The sequence below is a fragment of the Nycticebus coucang genome, chromosome 15 (assembly GCF_027406575.1).
Source record: "Nycticebus coucang isolate mNycCou1 chromosome 15, mNycCou1.pri, whole genome shotgun sequence".
Classification (NCBI taxonomy): Eukaryota; Metazoa; Chordata; class Mammalia; order Primates; family Lorisidae; genus Nycticebus; species Nycticebus coucang.
In genome coordinates, this window is record NC_069794.1 from 62,989,265 (window position 1) to 63,013,974 (window position 24,710).

The window sequence follows — 24,710 nt, forward strand, 5'->3', positions numbered from 1 at the left end:
ATAGTCTTCAAATACTGATGCTGATACAATTAGCTGTCCATATGGGAGCAAAATTACTTCTGATGTTACCTCACATCTTATAAAAAAAGTCAAATCAGATTGTACCTCTAAATGTGAAAAGTAAACGGTTTCTAGAAAATAAATAAGAGACTATTTTGGGACTAGATAAAGATTTCTTAAAAGGATACAGGAGCACTGCTCTAACTATAAAGAAAAAGAGGAACTGCATTGTATCAAAATTAAGAATTTGTGTTTATTAAAAGATTATCAATCAGAAAATAAAAACGTAAGTCATCCTGAGAGAGGAGATATTTGTAGCATATCAAAGAACTCACTTCATGAATATTTAATCATAGGACAAAGAAACCAATAGAAAAATAGGCAAGAGGTTGTAACAGCCATTTTACAAAATATATCCAAATAGCCTGTCTGCTTGTCTATCTCTGCTCAATCTCATTAGCAATAAGAGAAATGCGATTTAAAACCACAGTGAGGTACTACACATTTACCAAGATGGCCAAAATGTTAAAGACTGACGAGTGTTTTAAACACAAGTGATGGATGGAATATGGAGCAACTAGAACACTCATATACATACACAGGTGGTAGGGGTGAAAATAGGTACAATCACTTTGGAAACCTGGTAATATCTAGTAACATACACAAACCAACCAGCAGTTCTATTTCTACGTAACAGAAATATATACCAAATAATGCAAATATTTACATTAAAAAACATGTACATTAAAAAACATGTACAAGCGCTTCCTGGTTGGAGCAAAGAAGACATTTCACTATAAGAGAAGCGACCTGGAAGGGCGGCACATCCACCCCATATGGCCAAGAAACAGATGAACAGAAATATATACCAAATAATGCAAATATTTACATTAAAAAACATGTACAAGAGTTTTCATAGCTGCACTATTCATAACAGCCTCTCAAATGAAAACAACTCAAATGTATATCAACAGAACAGACATAAAATACAGTATGTATCTGTGAAAATGAACAAACTTCTATTAAACTCAATAAGGATGAGTCTTGCAAATATATTACTGGACAAGAAAAATCAGAAACAAAAGCATAGGCAGCATATAATTTTACTTCTATAAAGTTCAAAATGGACAAAACTAATGATAATATTAGAAACCTCAGAATGAGTATCTTTGGGGAGAAGAATAAGGTTAGTATTCAGGAGGTGGTTTGAGAGAGGATTCTTGAATGCTAATGTTCTATTATTTTTGTCTGAATGGAGGTTATATACCTATTATTTTGTAAAATTCATTAAGTGGTATGATTTGTACCTTTTAATATGTATGCTATACTTTAACTTTTAATAATAATTCTGAATGGTTAAAGATATAAGAGTTTAACACAAAAACTTTAGTATTTAAGAAAAAATTATAGGTAATTGTCTTGAAGACCTTGAGATAATATAAAGGATTTTCTTAAACTCAAAATCACTTGCTATAAAAAAATGTACTCATAAACTTGACTACATTAAGAACTCCTGTTCAAAGAACATCATAAAGAAAGTGAAAATGTATATTGTCAGGCAATAATACTGACAACACGTGTGGCAAAAAAATAGTATCAAGAATACATAAAGAGCTTCACAAATGAGTACAATCCAAACAATCCAACAGAAAATTGAGAAAAGGAATTTTATAGAAGAGGAAATGTGAATGGTTAATACACACAGATATAACATGCTTAACCTCAAATTAAAACCACAAGAAGCTAATATTTACATACACTATAGAGCAAAATTGAAGTAGTCTGCTGATACGAAATGTTGGCAAAAATACCAATCTGGAATTTTTTTAATGTGCTGGCGGGGGGGCGAAGTGGAATCATGGTAGAAAACAAAGAGACATCATCTGGTAAATATGTGTATCTTCCATGATTCAGTCATTCCCTTCAGTGGAAATAACACACATCTTATGCACATGTATAAAAATGATCACTGTTCATCAAAAAATAAAAATAAATAAAAAACTGGAAACAAGTTTAAGTGCACATCAAGAGAATAAAAGATAAGCTGTGGTAGCCTCACATATCTAAGTTTTATTCACTCATAAAAAAGATGATCCATGACTTCCAATGGGGTTATGTCCTGATAAACCCACCGTAAGTTAAAAATGCTTTTAAAATCTTGGGATTGCAAACTAATACAACCTTTTTGGAAGGAAGTATGAAGATTCCTTAAAGAAGTGAAATTAGATCTACCATTTGATCCTGCAATCCCATTACTAGGCATCTACCCAAAAGGGGTATGCCTACACTTATTTTATCATAGGACATTTGCACTAGACTGTTTATTACAGCTCAATTTACACCAAATGTAGAAATAATCTAAATGCCCACCAATCCAGGAATGGATTAACAAGCTGCGGTATATGTATACCATGGAATACTATTCAGCCATTAAAAGAGATGGAGACTTTACATCTTTTGTATTAACCTGGACAGAATTGGAACACATTCTTTTTAGTAAAGTATTATAAGAATGCAGAAGAATCCAATGTATTCAACTCTAATATGAAGCCAGTAGATAATCTAATACATACCCACATAAGAGAAAAACTCAAATCAATTCAAGGTGGGGGTGGAGGAATGGGGAGAGGGAAGGATGAAGGGGGCTGGGGGGTTACAATGTATGGCACACCTCTTGGGGGTGGGACACAACTATAAGAGAGACTTTACCTAACAAATGCAAATAGTGTAACCTAATTCTTTGTACCCTCAATGAACCTGAACCAATTAATAAAAAATTATTATCATTAAAAAAAACAAAAATATCGAACCTACTGAACGACACAGCTTAGCCTTACCTATGTTAACTGCTCAGAACACTTAGATTAGCTTACATTTGGGCAAATCATCTAACACAATGCCTTTTTTGTAATACAGTGTTGAATACATCATGTAATTTACTGAATACTATACTGAAAGTGAAAAGCAGAATGCCTGTATGAGTACTCAATGTATAGTTTCTACTAAATGTGTATTGCTTTTGCACCAGCATGAAGTTGAAAAATCCTAAACTGAACCAGGAGCCATCTGCACAGCTCTATACAACATAGATACTCTTACATCAATATTGAATGAAAAATGTAAAACATATGACTCCCTACAGGATTCCATTTTTATAGAGTTCAAAGACAAAACTGTGCAAAACATTGTTTATGGGTATGTGCATACCAACTTAAGCTGCTCTGGAGTCTGCTTTGTTTCAAAATACGGAATATAAGCTCCCTAACCCCCAAATCACTACATTAGTTATCACTGGAGGGAAGGTGGAGGGTGGTACTAGGAGAAATACAATGCAGTTTCAAGGATACTATAATGTTTTAGTTTTAGGTTGGGTAGTAGATGGTAGACAAGAACTTTGATAATTCTATATGAACCCCACAATCAATGACAAAAAACTTCTCAAAATATGAGAATAATATATCAGTTCTAATCTTCGCCTTCAAAATATGCAAGACATCATTGTACAAAGTTATGATTTAATAAAAAATAATTTATGAGCAGTGCCTATGGCTCAAAGGAGTAGGGCGCTGGCCCCATATGCCAGAGGTAGCGGGTCAAACCCAGCCCTGACCAAAAACTGAAAAAAAAAAAAAAAAGTTAAAAAAAATACTCAAGAGATACATTCTCCACATCTAATAACTCTCAAATCCCTTTCTTTCTCTAGGTCAGACATTCTTCATCTCTCCCATCAAATTTATTCTTCAAAAAAAAACACCTGTGGGAGTGCTATCAGTGAAAATGGCAGAGAAGGTAGCATGAAGGGTAACTTCCTTCCGGAGTTAACACCAAGAAAATGAGCAAAAATTACCAGAATCAACAAACTCTGCAAAGTAGTCCGGGGTTTACCAAGCAAACACTGCCTCAAGAGGAAACATGAAAACTTGGTGGCATTTTTACTTGCCCTCACCCAGTCCCGACTCCCTGGCTGAGTGGAGGTCTTGACAATAGGCGCCCACATTCCCTGTGTGGGACCCTGGCCCCCAGGTCTGTGGAGGGCAGAGCCCACCTTGTTTTCAAAAAACTGCTTTTGTCTGTTTGACATATCTGAGGACAACCTTAAAAGACACTAGCCTTAGTTTTACCTAACTCAGACTCTCTCAAGACAGAAAAGTGACTATACAGAAGGCATTCTCTAACACGGGGGGGGGGGGGGGGGGGGCAGCGGTCGGGGACAGACACTGAAACCTGAGGCAAAAGATTATAGTTCACAAGAGATATGCTGAAGCCTGAAGAGAAATGTTCTTTGGAGATTTAGTGCATTGAGAAGTTACGTTACCATGGAATTTACAGAGCTATATTCATGCCCAGGGCAGCATGCATGCTTTGAAAAGACTTGAGAAGACCCTATACTTTTCCATCTTGCTGATCTTTAGGCTCAGCTCAAGCAGGCTACAAAGGACTATAAATAGGCTAAGCTTTAACACAGAACCACTCTGTAGACTGCGAGAGATGGGTTTTTGTTTTGTTTTGTTTTATTCCTTCCAGTTAGAAAGGACACTAGACAGTAACACAGCCTTACGATGAAATAAAGAATACTGGCAAAGATAACCATGTAGATAAATACATAAGACCACATTATTGCATTTTTGGTTTGCAACTCTTCTGTTTTTTCAATATGAACTAAAGACACCTGCATTAAACAAAACAAATCTGTTAATGGACACAATGTACAGACATCATTTATGATACAACATAAAAAATAGGCCAGTGGAATAAAATTGAGAATTCAGAAGTAAATGCACCTACAACCAACCAACTGGTTTTAGAAAGGGTGCCAAGACCATCCAAGGGGAAAAGAATAATCTCTTCAACAACTGGATAATCACATGTAGAGGAACGAAGCTGGATTCCTATCCCACAGCATCTACAAACTCAGACTAGCCACTGAAATATAAGACCTAAAACTATAAAATTCTTAGAGCAAAACATAGAGAACATTTCATGACCTTGGATTTAACAATGTATTTAGTTATGACACGAAAAGCACAAGCAATTCAAAAAAAGAAACTGAATATCACCAAAATTAAACCTTTTGTGCATGAAAGAACACAATCAAGAAAGTGAAAAGATAACCAACATACTGGGAGAAATATTTGTGAACTGTGTATCTGAGAAGGGACTTGCATCTAGAACAAACAAAGAACTTACAGTAATAAAACACAATGCAGTTAAAAATGGGCAAAGTGTTTGAACAGACCTTTCAGATATATACCTAGGAGTGGAATTAAGCATGTGAACAGATCTTTCAGACTTATACCCTGGATATATATACATAGTTGATAAGCATACAGAAGAAACTCATCGTTAGACATTAAGGAAATGCAAGTCAAAACCACAAGATACCACTTAATACTCACTAGCATGGTTATAATTAAAATCATGGAAAATAAAAAGCAATGGTGAGGATGTGGAGAAACTGGAACCCTTGTATAAAAGTGGAAGCATGAAAGGATACTGCTGCTATGGAAAACAATTTGGCAATTCCTCACAAAGTTAAACAGAATTATTATACAACTCAGAAATTCCACTCTGAAGTCTATTACCAAAAGAATTAAAATAGGGGGCGGTGCCTGTGGCTCAAGGAGTAGGGCGCCGATCCCATATGCCAGAGGTGGCAGGTTCAAACCTAGCCCCAGCCAAAAACCAAAAAAAAAAAAAAAAAAAAAAAAAAAAGAATTAAAATAGGTAGTTAAATACTAATACACAAATGTTCACAGCAGCACTCATTATTCACAATAGCTAAAAGACAGAAGCTACTTCAACAGATGAATAAAATGTGATAAACTCATACACAAAATACACATAACATTCACAAAATTTGTGAATTTGTTAATTTATCATACACAAAATATTCAGCCATTCCAATGAATGAAGTACTACTTCATGCTGTAAAGCAGATGACCTTTAAAAGCACGCTAAGTGAAAGTAGCCAAACATAAGAGGTCACATTAATTATATGACTCCACTCACATGAAATGCTCAGAATAGGTAAGTCCATAGAAACAGAAAGCAGGTTGGTTGTTGCCAAGGGCTGGGGGGCAAAAGGGGGGGTGGTGAAGGAGAGAATGGGAAATTGATGCTTAACAAGTACAGAACTTTCTTTTGGGGTGAAGAAAATATGTGGAACTTTTCAAAGGTGAAGGTCATACAACATTATGAATATACTAAACACTACTGAATTATAGTTTAAAATGATTGATTTTATGTTGTTTATAAACTGAATTTCACCTCAATTTAAAAATAAAACAAAAATAAAAAACTTGTAGCCTGAATCAGAAAGCCACAAATTATCTTTAATTTCTTGTCCATTATCCCTCACATCACATCTGGCACTGAGCCAAAGTAGATTCTATTTCACTTTAAAAGGAGATGCTCTTCCCCCTTCTTTTCCTTTGCAAAGGCCCTGCCTTAATTCAGGACCATCACTTCTTAGCTACTAATTACTAGTATCCTAGATAGTCCAGTTGACAACAGTATTGCTACCCACATTTAATCTCTTTCCCAAGTTGCTGACAGAACATTTCACTTTTCTAAAATGCAAGTTTAATCAAGTGCGTTTTCTACTAAAAATCCTTTCATGTTTCTCAGGAGCTTTCAGAATAATATGCCACTCCTTACCCTATTCTAGCCCCTTCTTACCCTTCTGGCCTCACTTCCTGTCATCCCTCCTTTTCCTCTGCTATGCATAGGCTACACATGCTCTTCCTACTTCAGAGCTCTTTGTTGATTAAGATCTCTGTACTCTCTCCCTGGGAGATCCTTCCCGAAGGGAGAAACTTCCCTAAACATTCAACTAAATGTGTCATTCAGCTTCTAAATCTCTATTTTCACTGCATACTAGTCGTTTCCCAGATAGAGCATTTATCACACTATGGTAGAACTGGCTTATTTTCCAACAGACTACGTAATCCTTTGGTAGACTGAGAGCAGGGGCCATGACTATCATAACTTATGTCATATGTATTGGCTCAGCAAATGCCTATCATTCATTCATTCATTCAGTCAAGCATAAAATAATCCAGAGATCTCATCCTTTGCTATTTAATCATTAGGTCTTCTCATGGCTTGTCAAAATCTGAGAGAATAATTAGCAACTTGTATTATGTTTCATCTTCAAACTAATTAAAACAAGAGCTTTCGACTTAACCCATTTAATACACAAACGAGTATTTTCTAATCCTTCTTATTAAAAAAAAACTAAAAACTGGTCTAAGTCAATCTAAGGAAATGATTAAAAAAAAAGGTAAAAAAAAAAAAATCCCTGGATTAATTTTGAGATGAAAAATCTAAACATAAAAATTTCTCTCCCTCACTGGAAATACATTTTGATTTCAGTCTTTAGAGTTAGACGTAGTTACTTTCACTCTTGTACCACTACCAATCCCGTAAGACACCCTGCCCCATGTCCTTAGGCGCACCATGTCATTTAGTTGGTATTAGATAATATGCCAGAAACTTTCATAATGTTCTTTTTTTTTTTTTTTTTTTTGCAGTTTTTGGCCGGACTGGGTTTGAACCCACCACCTCCGGCATATGGGGCCGGCACCCTACTCCTTTGAGCCACAGGCGCCACCCATATTCTTCAAAAAAAAAAAAAAAAAAAAAAAAAAAAATCCCTCCACTCTTTCCTTTGGAGTTAAACACACTTGGTATCTGAGAATGCTCAGATAATCTGAATTTGAATGCACCAAGATGAGCCTAGAATAAGAATATGTTATATCTCTAGACTTAATGATTAGAGACAAATTGACATTTTGAAATATCTAAAATTTATAACTACTTCCTATAAATTGTACTTGTGTAAGAAAACTATAGTAATGTATTTTCATTGTTAATGGGGTTAGTCTTATTCCATTTGTTTGGATCCAATGTATAGTTTAAACATCTGAAAGAATGAAGCACAGCTATTAACTTACTTTCTTATAGTTAAGACTAATTTTTCCTAGGACTATTTCTGCTGGATTCAAATAATTTACATTATTTTATAAATTCTCAGAAAAGACCTTGGGCAAATATTTTCTCAATGCTATCAATTCTTATGATTTACCTAAGTAATTTATTTGTTTTATATCTTACAAGCTTAGAATCAGTTAATTATTCGTTCTATCTCTACAAATGGCTTCTAAAAAGCTAACAGCTAATTTATGGCCCATTTCTAGACTTCTTCACATGAAGCATAGTCTCACTCTGAACTCCCTACTATTCCTTTTAGGCTTTTCTCCTTTGCCCCAATACATACTTAATTTTGTTATGTTAGATGTATTTTTGTAAACTGCCTTTAGTCTCTTTTGGAAAATAATCCTTTTAAAAAAAGCCTCATATACACATTTGGCATTATTAGCTAGTCTGTTTCTGGGTTTTCAAATGTTATAGGAGCCAGACGTATCCTTATTCCATGGGTGGTGAACAATCCTTGTATTCATTCTTGGTATCTCCATTCCCCCATACAAGCCACTATAGACCTTTCTTCATTCTCTTTAAGCTATCGCAATTTATCTCACTATAAATAGATAAGGTCTCTAGCTAAATTTCAGAGATAATAGAGCCAGTCAGTTAAACTCCCTCCTTTTCCTCACCCCATCTAAAAATTTCTAAATTATAATCTCAATCAAAACAAACAAAATGCCTCCATCTGAGTTCTTTGGTTTAAGACTAGTCAAGTGAAACAAAGGGTGCGGAGAGAGAACAAAGGAATCTGTAACTAAGGGGCTGTGATCAATCAGTTGTAAATACCACTGTACCAGGACCAGCCCTAACTGGTGATTTTGGAACAGAGTCAAAGCTAAAACTTTTTCAGATTTTCTTCTATGGCCTACTTCATTTTGTATGTTTAATGGCATTCGTTCTGTGGGCTCCTTGCTGTGCCAGAGACGTTTTAGAAAAAAGACACTCTTTGCTGTGGTCATTCCCCGCGGTGCCAGAGATTCCTGCAGAGGGACTGGAAAGGATAATGATTTGGAACTAGAAATCAGGCAGGGAAGGAACATTCTAGAGGTAGAATACAGATAACACTCTGACAGATAACTATTAATTAACAGCAAATAATTGGTCTGAGGGGGTTTCCATGTGAATTAACATATATGCCAACAGATAAGACACTCCAAATGTCACATATCAGAGAGAATACATTTCAAAGGCTTAGGGTTATCAAACCACGGGCTTTGCAAAGAGAAATGAAAGTAGCCCAGGCACCTGAATTGGAGTGCAAGTTAAAGAACTGATCCTTGGCATAAAACAGCACACTAAGGACAAATATCGAAAGTTAAAGCATCAAAACTAGCAACAACTACTCTTTCTGCTGAATACTCTGGCATTGAACTGGAATTCCTAAGGTCATACTTGGTCCCAGAGGCAAGGCTAGGGGGAACAGTGAGCATACTAGTAGGAATCAAGTGGAGCAGATGAAGGAAAATGATCCTAGATTGCAGGGCCATGCAGGACTTAACTGCAGGGAAGAGAGAACCTGAGTGTAGGATAATGAGCTAAGAGTACTACAGTAAAAAAAAAAAGAAAAAAAATTTAAACTTTTAAATAAGCATATTGCCAGACAAAAGCCACAAAAACTTACAGATACCATATCAAAACCAGTATGTGTGAGAGAAAAGAGAAGCAGTAACACACACGCTGTAGGCTGATACTTTATGGAAATGGCTCTCTTCCCGAGTCACCAATGATCTTTATACTTGACAGCCATTTTGTCCCCCCCCCCAAGATAGGATAAGGGTCGCTCAAGCTGGTCTCAAACTCCTGAGCTCAAGCAATCCACCCACCTTAGCCTCCCAGAGTGCTAGGATTACAGGTCTGACCCACCGCGCGCAGCCAACTACAATTTTTAGTACTTAATCTCCCTAAAATTGTACACATAGCACTGTAGATCAACTGAAATAAATGCCTCTAACTTGCCTTGACACGCAATGTCAATTTACACACCTTAACATGGAAATGGTTAATTTCTAAAAGCTATCTCTTGCTCACTAGAAATTTTTATGGTGCTCTCAGTTTCAATTGAAACTTGCAAATTTTAAATGACTTTGATATAGATAATAGGTTAATTAAGAAGCATTTTTCTATATGGGTAATCCTCCTTTCAAATATTACATGCCTTTCTGATTGATAAGTAAATTGCTGATTTTCCTGGTCCCATTCACACAAAATAACTGGATACTTAAGATGGAAGAAAACACTTTCAGATTAACGTTTGACTTCTCTCAGCCAGAAAACTTCTTTATCACCAATTAATACTCTTCATTTTTCAGAGTCCAACAACAAAAATAGTTTTAACACTTGCAGGCCTTGTTCTACATTATTCATCATAGGTCATTCATCATATTTAATTCTTAACTAGAGTTCCTTGCTGGAACCACTGCACACAGAAAATTATCTCAGTGGCTGTCTTCTCAAATCTCCCCAGGATGAGAGTGCCATTCCAGAGCCACAGAAATCCACTGTATTCATTCAGACATTAGATGCCTAAACTCATTTGCGCGTAATCTTCTTCTAAAAAGCACCCAGTTAAAAAAGGTCACAAATCACAATTCGATTAGGTAGATTATCATCCCCATTTGACAGATGAAGAAACTGTGGCAAAGGTTGAGAAACTTGACCAAGCTCACATAGCTAGTTAAGCTGTGAAACCAAGATTGAAATCCAGTCTAGCTTCAAAGTCCTTACTACTTCAATAAGTCCAACCCTGTTACTCTCAGTCCACTTAGTTCTTCCTCCATGTACAAGCTATACCTTATGACCTTTTGATCTGCTCTTTTAATTTTTTTGTAATTATTTTACACGTGCTCACTTAAGCAGCACATGTACTGTAATTACTTTACATGAATAAACTTGTATAGACAATAAAACCACAAAGTATTTTAAATAAGGGCCACAATAAACTTCCCTTGTATTTCCACAGTGCTAGACTAACAAAAGGTATTCATAATTTAATTGTTCATTGCAACTAATAATAGCCATAAGAAATACGGAGCAAAAAGGAGTGAATTCAAATAGGTGCGACCTAGCATACTTGATACCACATATTAGCCTTGCTTAAGACAAACTGTAGTCATCTGTTCTTAGAGACATACTAATATGGGGGTATTAAACATTTCAAAATCTGAACATAAAAATACAGAATTACATAATGTAAACATATCTACAATCAATTTTAAAGTTATCATATAATGCTAATATGAAGGGTGCTGTTTCAACAATTTTACTTCCTCATTCGTTTTGATGGTTTGTAATGTTCCCACACAGATCCAGAGGTCCTCAAACTTTTTAAATAGGGGGCCAATTCACTGTCCTTCAGACTGTTGGAGGGCCGGACTACAGTTTAAGAAAAAAACCATGAACAAATTCCTATGCATGCTGCACACATCTTATTTTGAATTAAAAAAACAAAATGGGGACAAATACAATCACACTGCCTCATGTGGCCTGTGGGCCGCAGTTTGAGGACCCCTGTAAGCACATAGAAAAAAGCCAGAGGACAGAGATGACATAGCTAAAGACAAACATCTCTAAAACTTTGCTGGGACTCTATTTTGGAATCTACACTCAAGTTGACATGGCAAAAGAGAAAGGAAAAGAAATGATTTCCACCAAAACTACCGGACGCCATACATAAATGCCTTTGAATTTTCATACTATTACCATTGATAATAGATTTGTAAATCATCCAGTTGCCCCAAGAGTTTTCTTCAACTTTGGGGGTGGAGAGAGGAGGAGAGGGGAGAAGGTATTACCTAAGCATACAAAAGTCCTTTAGTATCTCCAACTCTAAAGAAAACTGAAGTTTACAGTATAAACTTCTTAGTGTTTCAACACGAAGGTCTCAAAGACAAATGAGACAGAAACAGTGGTAAGACCTGGCAAGTTTATATGTAGGTCATTTTACAACTCATGAATATTTCATTATAACTACTTAATACCTTTCCTCCTTTTACTTCAATACGAATCCATTTCAAAACCTAATTTTATAGACTGAATATATATACATTTTTATTTCAACTAGAAATACTTAGAATACTTTTAACAAATATCAAAATATATTATGTTACTATACTTATGAATATAAATATTAAAAATCTGAAACTCCTGACAAATTATAATACATCAAATAAATATTAGAGTATATTAACAGAAAAAGATAGAATTTTAATTTTTAACTCTGAAATGTTCAAGATAATACTTGGACATTATGGTAAGTAATGATTGCTTAATGGGAATTTGAGCTATGGTTTAACTGTCAGAACAGAAACTTTAGAATGTTGCAAGTGGTTCTTTGTGAGAGGCTTCAAAGCCCGTGTAAATCCTACAGGGGAAAAAAACTACTTGATATTACCAAATGAAATAAAATATCTTATGTCATTTAGTCAGAATTTGTTTACTGGTAAAAAAACAATTTTTCTCCTCATGGAGCAAAATATATTAAGCCTATAGTCAGAGGACATTTCTTTCTTTTTCCCATTTCTTTTCTGTTTCCCAAACCAAACAGATTTCACCTGTATTCTAGTTTTAAGAAGTCTCTATTATGGGCGGCACCTGTAGCTCAAGGGATAGGGTGCCGGTCCCATATGCCTGAGGTGGCGGGTTCAAACCCAGCCCCGGCCAAAAAAAAAAAAAAAGAAGTCTCTATTAAAGTCTCAAGCAAATTGATAAAATTTAAATTAAATGTCTATCCAAATGGTAATATTTACCATTTCTTTAAAATCACACAAAAATAAAACTAATACCCAAATGATGTCAAATATTTAAGCTTAAAACATCATTACCACATTTCAATGTATTAAAGTTTAATATATCAAGCAACAGCAAATTTTTTTTTTGCCTCTAGACAACTCATAATTTATTGAAAGATTCTTAAATTGGGCGGCGCCTGTGGCTCAAGGAGTAGGGCGCCGGTCCCATATGCCGGAGGTGGCTGGTTCAAACCCAGCCCCGGCCAAAAAAAACCACACACACAAAAAAAAAAAGAAAGATTCTTAAATTAACAAGAAAGTACAACTTTTGTTTATAAATGATAATTATGATACATGTTGATTATTTAGGTTTTCCAAATACAAAATTGGGCAAAAGAAATACTTGATGAAATAAATATAATTCGTTAACAAACATATGGAAAATGTTCAATTTATCTAACATAGCAATACCAATTTAAACATGACGAGGATACTATTTTCACCTGCCAAATCCATAAAGATTTGAAATATAATACTATTAGGAATAACATGAAATGGATACTTTGTTTCTGATGAAAGTAAACTAAATTGAAAGTATGAATTAATAGTTTTAAAAGTATTTGTTGTCATTTACTAGAGTTTTCTTTATGGGAATTATTCTAATACACAATTCTAAATATGGAAAAAAGCCTTAATGCACATAAATATTAATATAAAATAGTAAGAGTTTGGAAATTAATGATTAAATGCATAAGCAGATACAAATTTAAATTATAATTACATAAATAAAACAAAACCCTATGTTTTGAGAGCTGAGATTGTACTGTTGCATATTTTATCCTTATATCTGCAAATTTTAATATTGGACACCTCTCTTCAATTCTAAGAGTTACTAAAAAACCTCTCTTAAATATGTTTAAAAAGCCAAATGCACGCAGAAGTTAAAAATTTCAGCATCAAGTTTAAAACTCATGTTCTTCAAAGAAAATTATACATCATAACTGGCTAGTTCTATGCTGGGATGCTTTCACTCAGAAGCTTATCTCCACTGCAGGCAAATTGCTGCCCAACATGATTCTTAGCGTTTTGGGTTTTTATTTTCTTTTTTTGTAAATACCAGAGCTTTGGTCTTATATTTTAATATTCAAATGTTTATTATTTCATCATCTTTGTGTAATTTTGTTTAAAAAATTTTTTTAACTCCAGTTTATCCAAACCATATAATTAAGCAAAAGAACAGTATTCTCTGCTATTAAATTATCCCAGAAAAACTCTGACCTCTATGGCTGCTGAAAACTATTCTATACAAGATTAAACAATCTTATGTCAAAACCAAAAACATCTGTTATTGGACAAATGAACTTTTCAATAAATTTCAATCTCATTCAATAAATACTTATTGAATGCTTGCTATATACAAAGTAGTATGCGAGATTCCATGAGGACATCCAAAGAATAAGACATTCCCTACCTTTAAGGAGCTTATGGTACAGGAGAAATCTTTAACATATAATAAAAATGAAAGCAAACACCTCTATAGTACTGGGCAGTGTTCTACATTTTAAATAGACATTAACTCATTTATTACTCCTAACAGCCCTGCAAGATAGGAATTACTACTGCTCCCAATTTATAGACCAGGAAAATGTGGCAGAGAGGTTAAGTAACCAGCTCAAGGTAAAGAATACAATAGGTGGAACTGGGATGTGAATGCAGTCAGTGTACCTCCCAAGTCCACACTTCTAACCACTCTGCCCTGCTGACTTGCAACAAATGATGAAGGTACAATAAAGCAACGATAAGGGCAGTTTTTAAAACGTACAAAAATAATGGAGTTTCCCAAATTACATTATATTCCATCAGGTAGAACTTGAAATACAGTCCCAGAGGGTAGGTGAGTTTCAGGGAAAGTGGAGGGAGAATTCTGGATAAAGAGGATGCGCAAGAAAAGAGTGTACTAAAGCTGTATATTTAAAAAAAAAAAAAGGTAGTATATGAAAAGTATGTCTAAGAAGTCAGCTAGAAGGGAAAATAGCCAACCACTAAAGATTTCTGAACTGGGTATCAGGAAGGTATGTTTTAATAAAGTAAGTCAAGTTGTATGGCTGGGAAGAAGGGAGGTGGATTCAGATATGGGGTGATCAGTTAAGATGTCTTCACAAATAATCCAAAGACTTTATACAGCCTGAACTATGGCAATAGTAATGAGGATGCAAGGGAAAAGAACAAAAAAGACACACTACAGAATCTGCAAATTCAGAACTGGGTGACTTGAACATAGTGCCTGCTGTTGTAACAGGGTCTGAGGACTACAGAACAAGCATGTGGGAGACATGAAAAAATGAGGTCAAAGGTGACTAGACTTTTGAGCCTGGATAACTGGAAAATTCAGGCAATCACCAACAGAACCTTTAAGCTTAGGAGTAAGAGTTCCCATAAAATATGTCAGCTCCTCAGGACAAAGAAATGGAAAAGAGGCCCAGGTTGAAGATAAGGATTTGTCCTCATCTGCAGAGTTTAGCGTTTAAGAACTGTAGAAAATGCTTCTGGAGTAAGCGTCAGGAAAGGCACAGAAAGAAACAGATAACCTTTTATGCCTACATGTAACTCACAGAAGGGTGGGCAAACAAATAGCCAAGTAAGGAATTAAAAATAACAGAAGAGGGCGGCACCTGTGGCTCAAAGGAGTAGGGTGCCGGCCCCATATACTGGAGGTGGTGGGTTCAAACCCGGCTCCGGCCAAAAACTGCAAAAATAAATAAATAAATAAATAAAAATAACAGAAGAAGAAAACTTACAGTAGTGCAGTATCAAAATAAGGAAGGCTCAAAAAGGAGCAAAAGGCCAAGCTTGGAGAAGTCTGAGAAAGGAAGGTGCCAGTGATACACTAATTATGCTGAAAAACTAAGGGGCTGACTTCTTTTCAAAATTTTACATTCAAAGTAAATATTTTTAAAAACTTAAAAAGCTAATTATGTATTGATGCTATTCCCTAAACCCAGCATAGGAGACTAATATACTATTAGTATAGGACACATACTACTAGAGAGCTGTTAACTCCTCATACCAGAGAAGATAACGGTGTGCCGAAAATAGATGAAGCCACAATATAAAGAAAATGTGTAGCTCCTTGGTAACGTCAATTTTACTGAATATTAGGTAAACTACTTCATATTAAAACAAAACTACATTAAGGGTTAAAACAGAAGATTCATAAGACTTCAAAGAAATTTCACTCTTGCCTCAAGTCCCTTCAAGCTTGCCTTCCCTATACCCATGTTTGCATTCATTCTCCCCACCCCTGAGCTCTGTCCTCAGCTGCCTTATAATTCAGCACAATAAATGCTCAGCATAGAGGAAGGGAAAGCATTATTCTTGCTCAAAGAGGAACCCTTCCCTAGTCTTGGGAAATCACAAGCAGCTTCCCAGAGGAATTATACAACCTTGGGACACCAGTTAAATTATTCATACATTTAATACACTCATACATACATTTAAGTTATAATTGATAGGGAAAGAATTAAAAACTAAAATCATGATGCTGATAAAATGGTATTTGTAGGAGAAACTGGCAAATATTTTTAATTTCAGTATTACAAATGACCAGACTTACTTCATATATAAAATAAGAATACAAACATCTTTCTGAATTCACTAAATCATTTATAATTAAAAGTTCAGTTAACTTTACAGGGATGTTCAAAGACAGTTGACAATAAACTTTTGAGATTCATATGCAAACTTAAAATATGATGTCAATGAACCCATGACCCTGATGGTTATACATTCTGATAAGCTTAACTTTTCAGCAGCGTAAGTGTGGCCCGTTATTTTCAGTTGTGCCACAGACATTCACAATATGGGGTTTAAAAAAAAAAGGAAAAGAAGAGAAAAAGAAAATCAATATAAAACACTGTCACCTGGATAACAGAAATCATTCTCCCACACACTCCCAAGCTTCCACTCTTAGTCTTCTATAATCCATTTTTCTATCCAACAGCCAGGGTAATTTTTTAAAAACACATTCAATGATGTTGTCTGACCCCATCTCCCACTAAAATCCTTCAATAGTCACAATCCGATAAGAACCCAACTGTTACAGGGCCCAAGGCATCTGGACCCTGCTTACCTCTGAAACTTGATCTCACTGTCTCTTTGCTCCCATCCCCCTCAGCCACCCAGGCCTCCCTGGTGTTTCTTGAGTAAGTCAGACTCCTTCCCACAGTACAGCCTTGCACTTCCTGTGTCTTCTGCCAGTACACAGACAGACACATGGGCCCATCATCATAGGTGTAAGAACCTCTGAAGAGTGAAATATCTCATCCAAAACAACAAACCACATAAAAAGCTCACGAGGTCTCATGTAATAACCACAAAGTGGCAAATAAGCATCAATCTTGGCCAGAGAAAATAAAAAGTTCACAAAAAATTAAAATTAATGCTAAGAATTCATACTTATTGAATGAAGGACTCTAAATTGTTAGCAACCATCCAATACCAAATATAAACTAGAAATCCCAGGTTTTGAACCCAGTGTTATTCCACACCCAGACAAGCCAACAAAATAATAAAAGAAACGGTGTGGTAACACCAACAATGCTACAGGCCACGCCGGTGAATTCTGAAGCCAACATTATTATACGGAGGACTAATTAAAATGAACAAAAGCCAGGATAGTGGTGATAGCTATATGACAATGTGAATAGTTAAGTATATAAATAGTTAAGTATATAAGCGGTTTTACAGCCTAAAAAATGGTCAAGACAGTGAATTTTATGTGTATTTTACCAGTTTTTTCTAAAGGGAGGTAAGAAAGCTTTAATACATCCTTAATTTAAAAAATTGGATCTCCTTGCCATAAGAAACATTAAGAGCTAAGAAGGATATCTTCTAAATCTATTAAATCATGAAATACACAGTAAGAATAATTGCTCACTAATGAAGAAAAAGGAGACAGTTGGAAGAGGAAATATCATTACACTTTTAACATGTTTATCTTCATTAATAAAGAAACTCACATTATTAAAACAAGATACCATTTTCATCTGTCAAATTAGAAAATTAGCAAAAAAAAAAGTGAAACATGAGTATTCTGATACATTCCTAGTGAAAGTATAAGCATTCCTTTTGAAAAGGAATTTGTTAGTTAAGTCTTAAAAAGTATTTAAATTCTTTTGTCCCATAATATCACTTCTGTATATTAACTCTCAGAAAATACTAAAGGCATAAAAAAATTAATATGCAAATACAAATTTTCATTAAAACACTATCTATGATGAAATAGTGAAAAATAGCTGATGACCCCAGAAGTTCTACCTTTAGCCTCCTGCTCTTCTCATTCTACACATGCTTTCTGGGCAATCATATCTATTCTGATAGCTTTAATTATCACTTATAAAGATGACAGCTCCTAAATCAACATCTTCATTTCAGAATTATATCCCAATCTTCCATCTCCAAATCTGAATACCCACTTGGCCATTTCTACTTGGATATTTGCTTTAAACTCACTCTGCCTAAAATTGATTTAGTGTCCTTTCTATAAACCTGTTCCCTCTATATTCCCTATTTCTGGGAAGCAGATCCACTTCCCACCTAGGAAACATGGTCACCCTTAATGCCTTCCTTTCCCTACACTGACATCCACCCATTAACATGACTTAGGAATTCCTAAGTAAAAATCAATCTCTTCATTCCTATCTCTAAAGCCTCTGTCCTAATTCTGATACAGATTAGCCCCCGTCCTAAATTCTGAAATTGCCTAATTGATTTTCTCACCTCCAGTCCTAACTTCCATCAATCCTCTACAGTAATAGGCTTAAATATCTCCTGTTCAAGCAGATCTCCCTATTCTCCAGACCAGGTTAGATTTCACTGCAATTGGTCGGTCACACAGTAAGTACTTCTCTACCTCCCCTCTCCTAACACTTCAAAAATGTTCTTGCAGAGATTGTCTCTCTCATACCACTTTGTTTTACTTCATCTAAGGCTTCATTAAAATGACTTGGTGTATAGGATCTAACATGTGACTGATAATATGAACATATCTAATACACCTTCAAATGCATGTAGATATTTTTTATACCAATTGAAATCTCACTGCTAGAAGGGTTTTTGTCATGTATTTTCTTAAGTCTTATGTTTTTTGCTATGAGAAACAGGCCATACTTGAAAATGTGAAGATAATCGGATTTAGAAGAAACTGGCCTAACAAATATTTAATAGAATAATGTGAATTGCCTAGAACAGCTTATAAACACTGGCTGTGGTTTTTCATCTTGATTCACTGTGTGTGTAAACCATTGGAAGCACAAACAACAGGAGACAAATCCAATTGCAGTCACACATGCAACATCAACCAGCACGATAACCTTAGAAGAGAATCTATGTCTTCCACCCTCCCTTGCTCTTGGGTTAGCTAATTAAAGCTTTTTGGAGAAGCAAATTTTGGTAGGCATCAACAACTCTGGATACCAATTAAAACTAGTTTTTAATAGATAAAAACTGAAGATAACCTACACTAAACTCTAACAATACATTAAAAAAGTTTAGAAAAAGTTCTTTCAATTTGCGTGTAGCTACAGATAACTAAAGTTTTAGTAACTCAACAAGAAAACTAAGAGTAAAAAATGTTAACTTTTCTATTACTCATTTATTATATCACTTTTATACTCAAAACATTAGAAAGGCATTCTAATTAAAATTCATTCAGAATATGATCTGATCATCTGAGGAAAACAAATTACTCATTACATATTGATAGAACTACTAGAATCATCTGCAAAAAAAAAGTTAAATCTACTCAGTGCACACACACACACACAAAAAAAAACTCCAAAGGAGTTGAAGGCTTACATAGGAAAAAGGGAATCAAAAGTTAAAGTAAATGCAAGACAATTTCTATATAGCCTTGGAGTAAAGACTTTCTGACTCAAAATTCTAATCATGAACGAGAACTGATGAATTTGACTACATAAAAATCAAGAACTGCCAGGCGCAGTGGCTCATGCCTGTGATCCCAGCACTTGGAAGGCTGAGGAGGCTGGATTGCCTGAGTTCACAGGTTCAAGACCAGCCTGAGCCAGAGAAAGACCCCCATCTCCAAAAAATAGCCAGGCATTGTGGCTGGTGCCTGTACTCCCAGCTATTTGTGAGGCTGACGCAAGAGGATCACTTGAACCCAAGAGTTTGAGGTTGCTGTGAGCTATGATGTCACAGCACTCTACCGAGGGTGACCAATGATACAATGTCTCAAAAAAAAAATAAATAAGTAAAATATAAAAAACTTATATATGGCTCGGTGCCCATAGCTCAGTGGCTGGGGCATCAGCCACATGCATTGAGGCTGGTGGGTTCGAACCCGGCCTGGAGCCTGCTTAAAAAAACGACAACTATAACAAAAAAATAGCCAGGCATTATGGCAGGCACCTGTGGTCCCAGCTGCTTGGGCGGCTAAGATAAGAGAATTGCTTAAGCCCAAGAGTTTAAGGTTACTGTGAGCTGTGACATCACAGCACTCAGCCGAAGGGTAACATAGTGAGACTCTGTCTCAAAAAAAAAAACAAAAAACAAACACAAAACTTATGAATAGCCAAAAAATTTTTAAAACTCCAGAGCAAAGTCAAAACATAAATGTCAAATTGGGAAAAATATTTACTACTAATCAAACCACCAACAAAGGGCTAATCACCTACCTCCACCCCACCAGGAAAAAAAAAAAGATACAAACTGGCAGGCAGTATGTGGCAACAAAAATATAAACATACATGAAAAGAAGTTTAAAGTCACTCATAAAAACCATGTCAATTTAAACTACTGAGATATAAATTCACCTACCTGGCAAAAATCCAGACATTCAATAGCATACTCTTAACGACAAGGCAGTAGGAAAAGAGGCAGAGGCATTTAACCCATTGCTAGTGGGAGGGTAAATTAGTACAACTCTCGTGGAGGGGAACCTGACAATATTCATTAAAATTGCAAAATCATATCCTTTGGCCAAGCAATTCTACTTCTGGGAATTTAACTTGTGAATATACATATACAGACAAGAAATGACAAGGCTACTCATTACAGCATTTTTTATAATAGCAAAGGACTATAAAATATGCAAGAAGAGACTGATTAAGTATGGTGTACTCACACAATGCAATACTATACCACTATAAAAAACAGACTGAGGAAGTCATTTATTTACTATATGGAAATATTGTTGGGAAATATTAAATGAAAAAAAGCAAATGACAAAACTGAGTGTTTTAGTGTGGTGCCTTCTGTGTAAAAATTAAGTATAGGTATATAGAGTATCTGAAACACACACACACACATACACACACACACAGAAACCCTAACAGCAGCCTCATAGGACTAACATTAAGGAAGTGGGCAGTATTCAATGAAGGGCAAACAGAAATAAGAGCAAAATTTAGCAGTATGTACCATTTTAAACCTATTACATTTTTTGAAAAAGATTCCAGGCCAGCCTGGGCAACACAGCAGGGCCCCATCTCTAAAAAAAAGGAAACAAAACCACCTCACTTCAAATAAGCAGTAACTTTACGAGGGAAAAATAAAGATATTAGTTTTCTAGTAAACTGCTTCTGAGGATAGGTAAATACTTTTCATGTTGCCCTCTATATTTTGAAATGGGTGGTTGAAACAGAAAGAGGAGCTGAATTTAATAAAAACATATCCCATTTCCAAATAGCAGTTTCTAAATGCTTTAGCTAGTATGTAATATCCCTGGAATAAGTTACTTGATCTGCAAAACTTGGGCATCTATGCTACTAAAAGTATTTTTTTTAATTGAACACTATTAGTGAGCTTGGGAATCTCTAATTGGTGCTGACCCATCCATTCCTTCTTTCATAGATAACCTCACTCTAATTCTAGTGATTCTTCCTTTTTTTAAAATTTAATAGTCTTTTAAAAATCTCTTTAAAAATAAAATTTCCTAAAGACTTAAATTCAAACTCTTAAGGAAGACTTGGGCATTAACAGTTAAGGGAAACTAGCCCCACGATAGCTACCTGACAGAAAAAAAACCCAGGACAATCCAACACATCAAGCACAACCAGTAACTGCATTATAGCAGTAAAGAAATAAACATCCTACCATTTCATGAAAAAATAAGCAAACAAATATTGCAAGTGAAATAGTACTCTTGGCTTACTCTTGTTAAATGCAAACTGTGCAAAGAGACATTTTAAAAGATAAGACCAAGGCACTTAACAGTTTCTCCCCTAAAGACAGGATTTTAGAATGTTTTTCCTCTATAAAATTGCATCATTTTGCTTCCTAAAACACCAACATTACTAACAGAAGCTTCACAAAGCAGAAAATAAAACATTTCAGCAAAAGCAGATTAATTGCCTGTGAGATAAAGGAATTAAAATATAGCAGTCTCTTCCCCAAGTGCTACCAAGTTGTTAGTCACCCCCTCTTTCTGCCACCTCCTGGACTAAAAAAGCAACCCGAAATTACAGCTGCCTGATCCACCACACTTCTCCAGTCTGGGACCAATGAAATGTTTATATATACATGTACACCTATGCATGCATGTGGATACATATATATATACATATATATAATGTGATCTAAATCATGTGTAAGTGAAAAAAATACACACTTTTTAAATCAGCAGTAACAAAAAAGAGCTAATTTTCAAAACCTATCTACTCAGGATGGCGCCTGTGGCTCAAAGGAGTAGGGCACCAGCCCCATATGCCGGAGGTGGCGGGTTCAAACCCAGCCCCAGCCAAAAAACGCAAAAAAAAAAAAAAAAACACCTATCTACTCATCCTACTTATCTATATGACCATCACATCTAAAACATACAGTAACCACTGTTACTGTAAAAAACAAACCAAAAAGACCTTTCTTCACTAAAGTGCTGGTAAAAATTATTTTAAATGAACAGTGAACACACATTAGAAAATTTCCCTGAAGAAATTATTATCCCTTACAATTTGGAAGACACGTCAATGAAGATAATTATTAAATTTTCCATGTGAAAATATGCAGGAATACTAGTCCTTTGTATATCAAAACTTAAGCAATGTGGAGTGGGGCCACATCTACGATGCATCTTAGAATGGGTACAGGTGAAACCTACTAAATGCAGAATACAAATGCCTACATATAGTAACTAAGAAAATGCCATGAAGGCTACGTTGAACAGTTTGATGAGAATATTTCAGATTGTAAATGAAACCTGAACATTGTACCCCTTGATTGCACTAAAGTACATAGCTATGATTTAACAATAAAAATAAATTAATCAAAAAAAAAACCTTAAGCAATGTATTCTCCAGCCTCATACAGTTATTTTCTTTACATGTCTGCAAATTAAATCTCAAGAACACATCAGTGTGTTCAAATAGTTTGGATGAAAAATCAAAGTTAAAAATCTCAGAAATAATATGCTGCTTCAAAGTAGAGGTAAGCAAATTTTATGTTAACTCACAAAGGATATCTCTAATTAAATTGTGATATCTTCCAAAAAGCAGCCAAGTTAAAAATAGGTTACTCCTATTTATAGCACATAGCCCTAATTATAGTACCTATAAGTAAGGTATCAAAGTATTGTGGCTATAGCATTACTTTGGTGAAATATTTATCTAAAACTGTATAATCATTTAATTCAGTAAACTTTCAATGACCATGGACATGAAAAATTGTGACAATTTAGGTAATAGAAAAAATGGACTGTGAAGGCTAAAATTTATTTTAACTGATCTGCAAATTACTTAATTTTAAAGGACTATGAGAGCGAAAACTCCACTTTTTCTATAACCATACTCTGAAACCAGTAATTTCCACCATAGGGTGTAAAGACAATCTCTTTGATGCAGAAAGAAAATATGAGAATTTCTATTTTTTTATCTTAAAAGGAACACTGAACTTTGCTTATTTTAATATGCTAATTGACACTGATACATGTGATCTAGCCCTTTGTCAGATGGTCTTCCATCAACTATAGCATTGAACTTAAGGTTAAATTCAAGCTATCACTAAATATCCCTTCTCAGAAATGAAAGTGATCAAACCATTGATCAAACTTAAAAGCCAGATTAATTAAAACTACCTGGAATATTTTATTTTCAAAGTTAGAACAAGACTTAATTTTTTAGTTATAAAAGGCCTGAATAGTGGAATCAGTGTCAATATGTTCTTAAGGTGTCAGCATCTAGAAATAGCAAAGTTTGAATCTTTTCAGTAACATTTTTTTTTTTACCATCATAAAAAGGCAGAGTAGGAGAGAATGTTACAACTCATGTTATTTCAGTTTCTATAAAAAATTCTTCCAAAAATATTGTAATCTTATCTCTCTCTAATTTTAAGCAACACATTTTACATCTCTATTAGGTTTCTTCTTTCATTGATTACTTTTTCCTTTTTTTCTTAGTAAAAAAAGGAGGAGGCAACATCTTAAAATTTCACAAAATGGAGTGTATAAGGCAGTTATTGTGCTAATAAGCATTCACAAATGGTAAGCAAATGCAAACAAGATCCCTGTTCTTTTAGAGGTTTAAGTTAGGAGAGGAGAAATGGCATACAAAACCATGACTGAAAAGAATGACATGTGTACATGCACAATGACAGCAAACAGAACGGTGATCTAACCTATGAGAAAGACACCAAAAAGTAGTCAGAGGTGAGATCAGGGAGGTAAACAGGGACTCCGTCTCTCAGGGTTTCACAAATTATAATAAGGATTTTTCTCTCTACCCTACCTATGTACCCTAAAAGCAACAGGAAGCTAACCAAATGTTTTAACTAAGGAGTTGCATCAAACTTGCATCTTTAGACACATCACTCTAGCTGAACTGTGAAGAATGAATTGGACTAGCACAAGACTATATACAAGGAGACCAATTAGAATCATCGTAGTTCAAGTTAGGAAAGAAGTACTGGATTGAGTAAGGGCAAAAACAACAAAGAAATGGGCATATTACTGAGATATTTTAGATCAAAAGAAAAAAATGAACAGTATTA

The 24,710-nt window shown here is 35.0% G+C and overlaps 1 protein-coding gene across 1 annotated transcript in view; it reads right to left on the minus strand.

Annotated features, from left to right (window-relative positions):
- TSC22D1 (TSC22 domain family member 1) overlaps window positions 1–24,710 on the minus strand; it is a 137,127-nt gene that overhangs the window by 60,139 nt on the left and 52,278 nt on the right. The window lies entirely within an intron of this gene.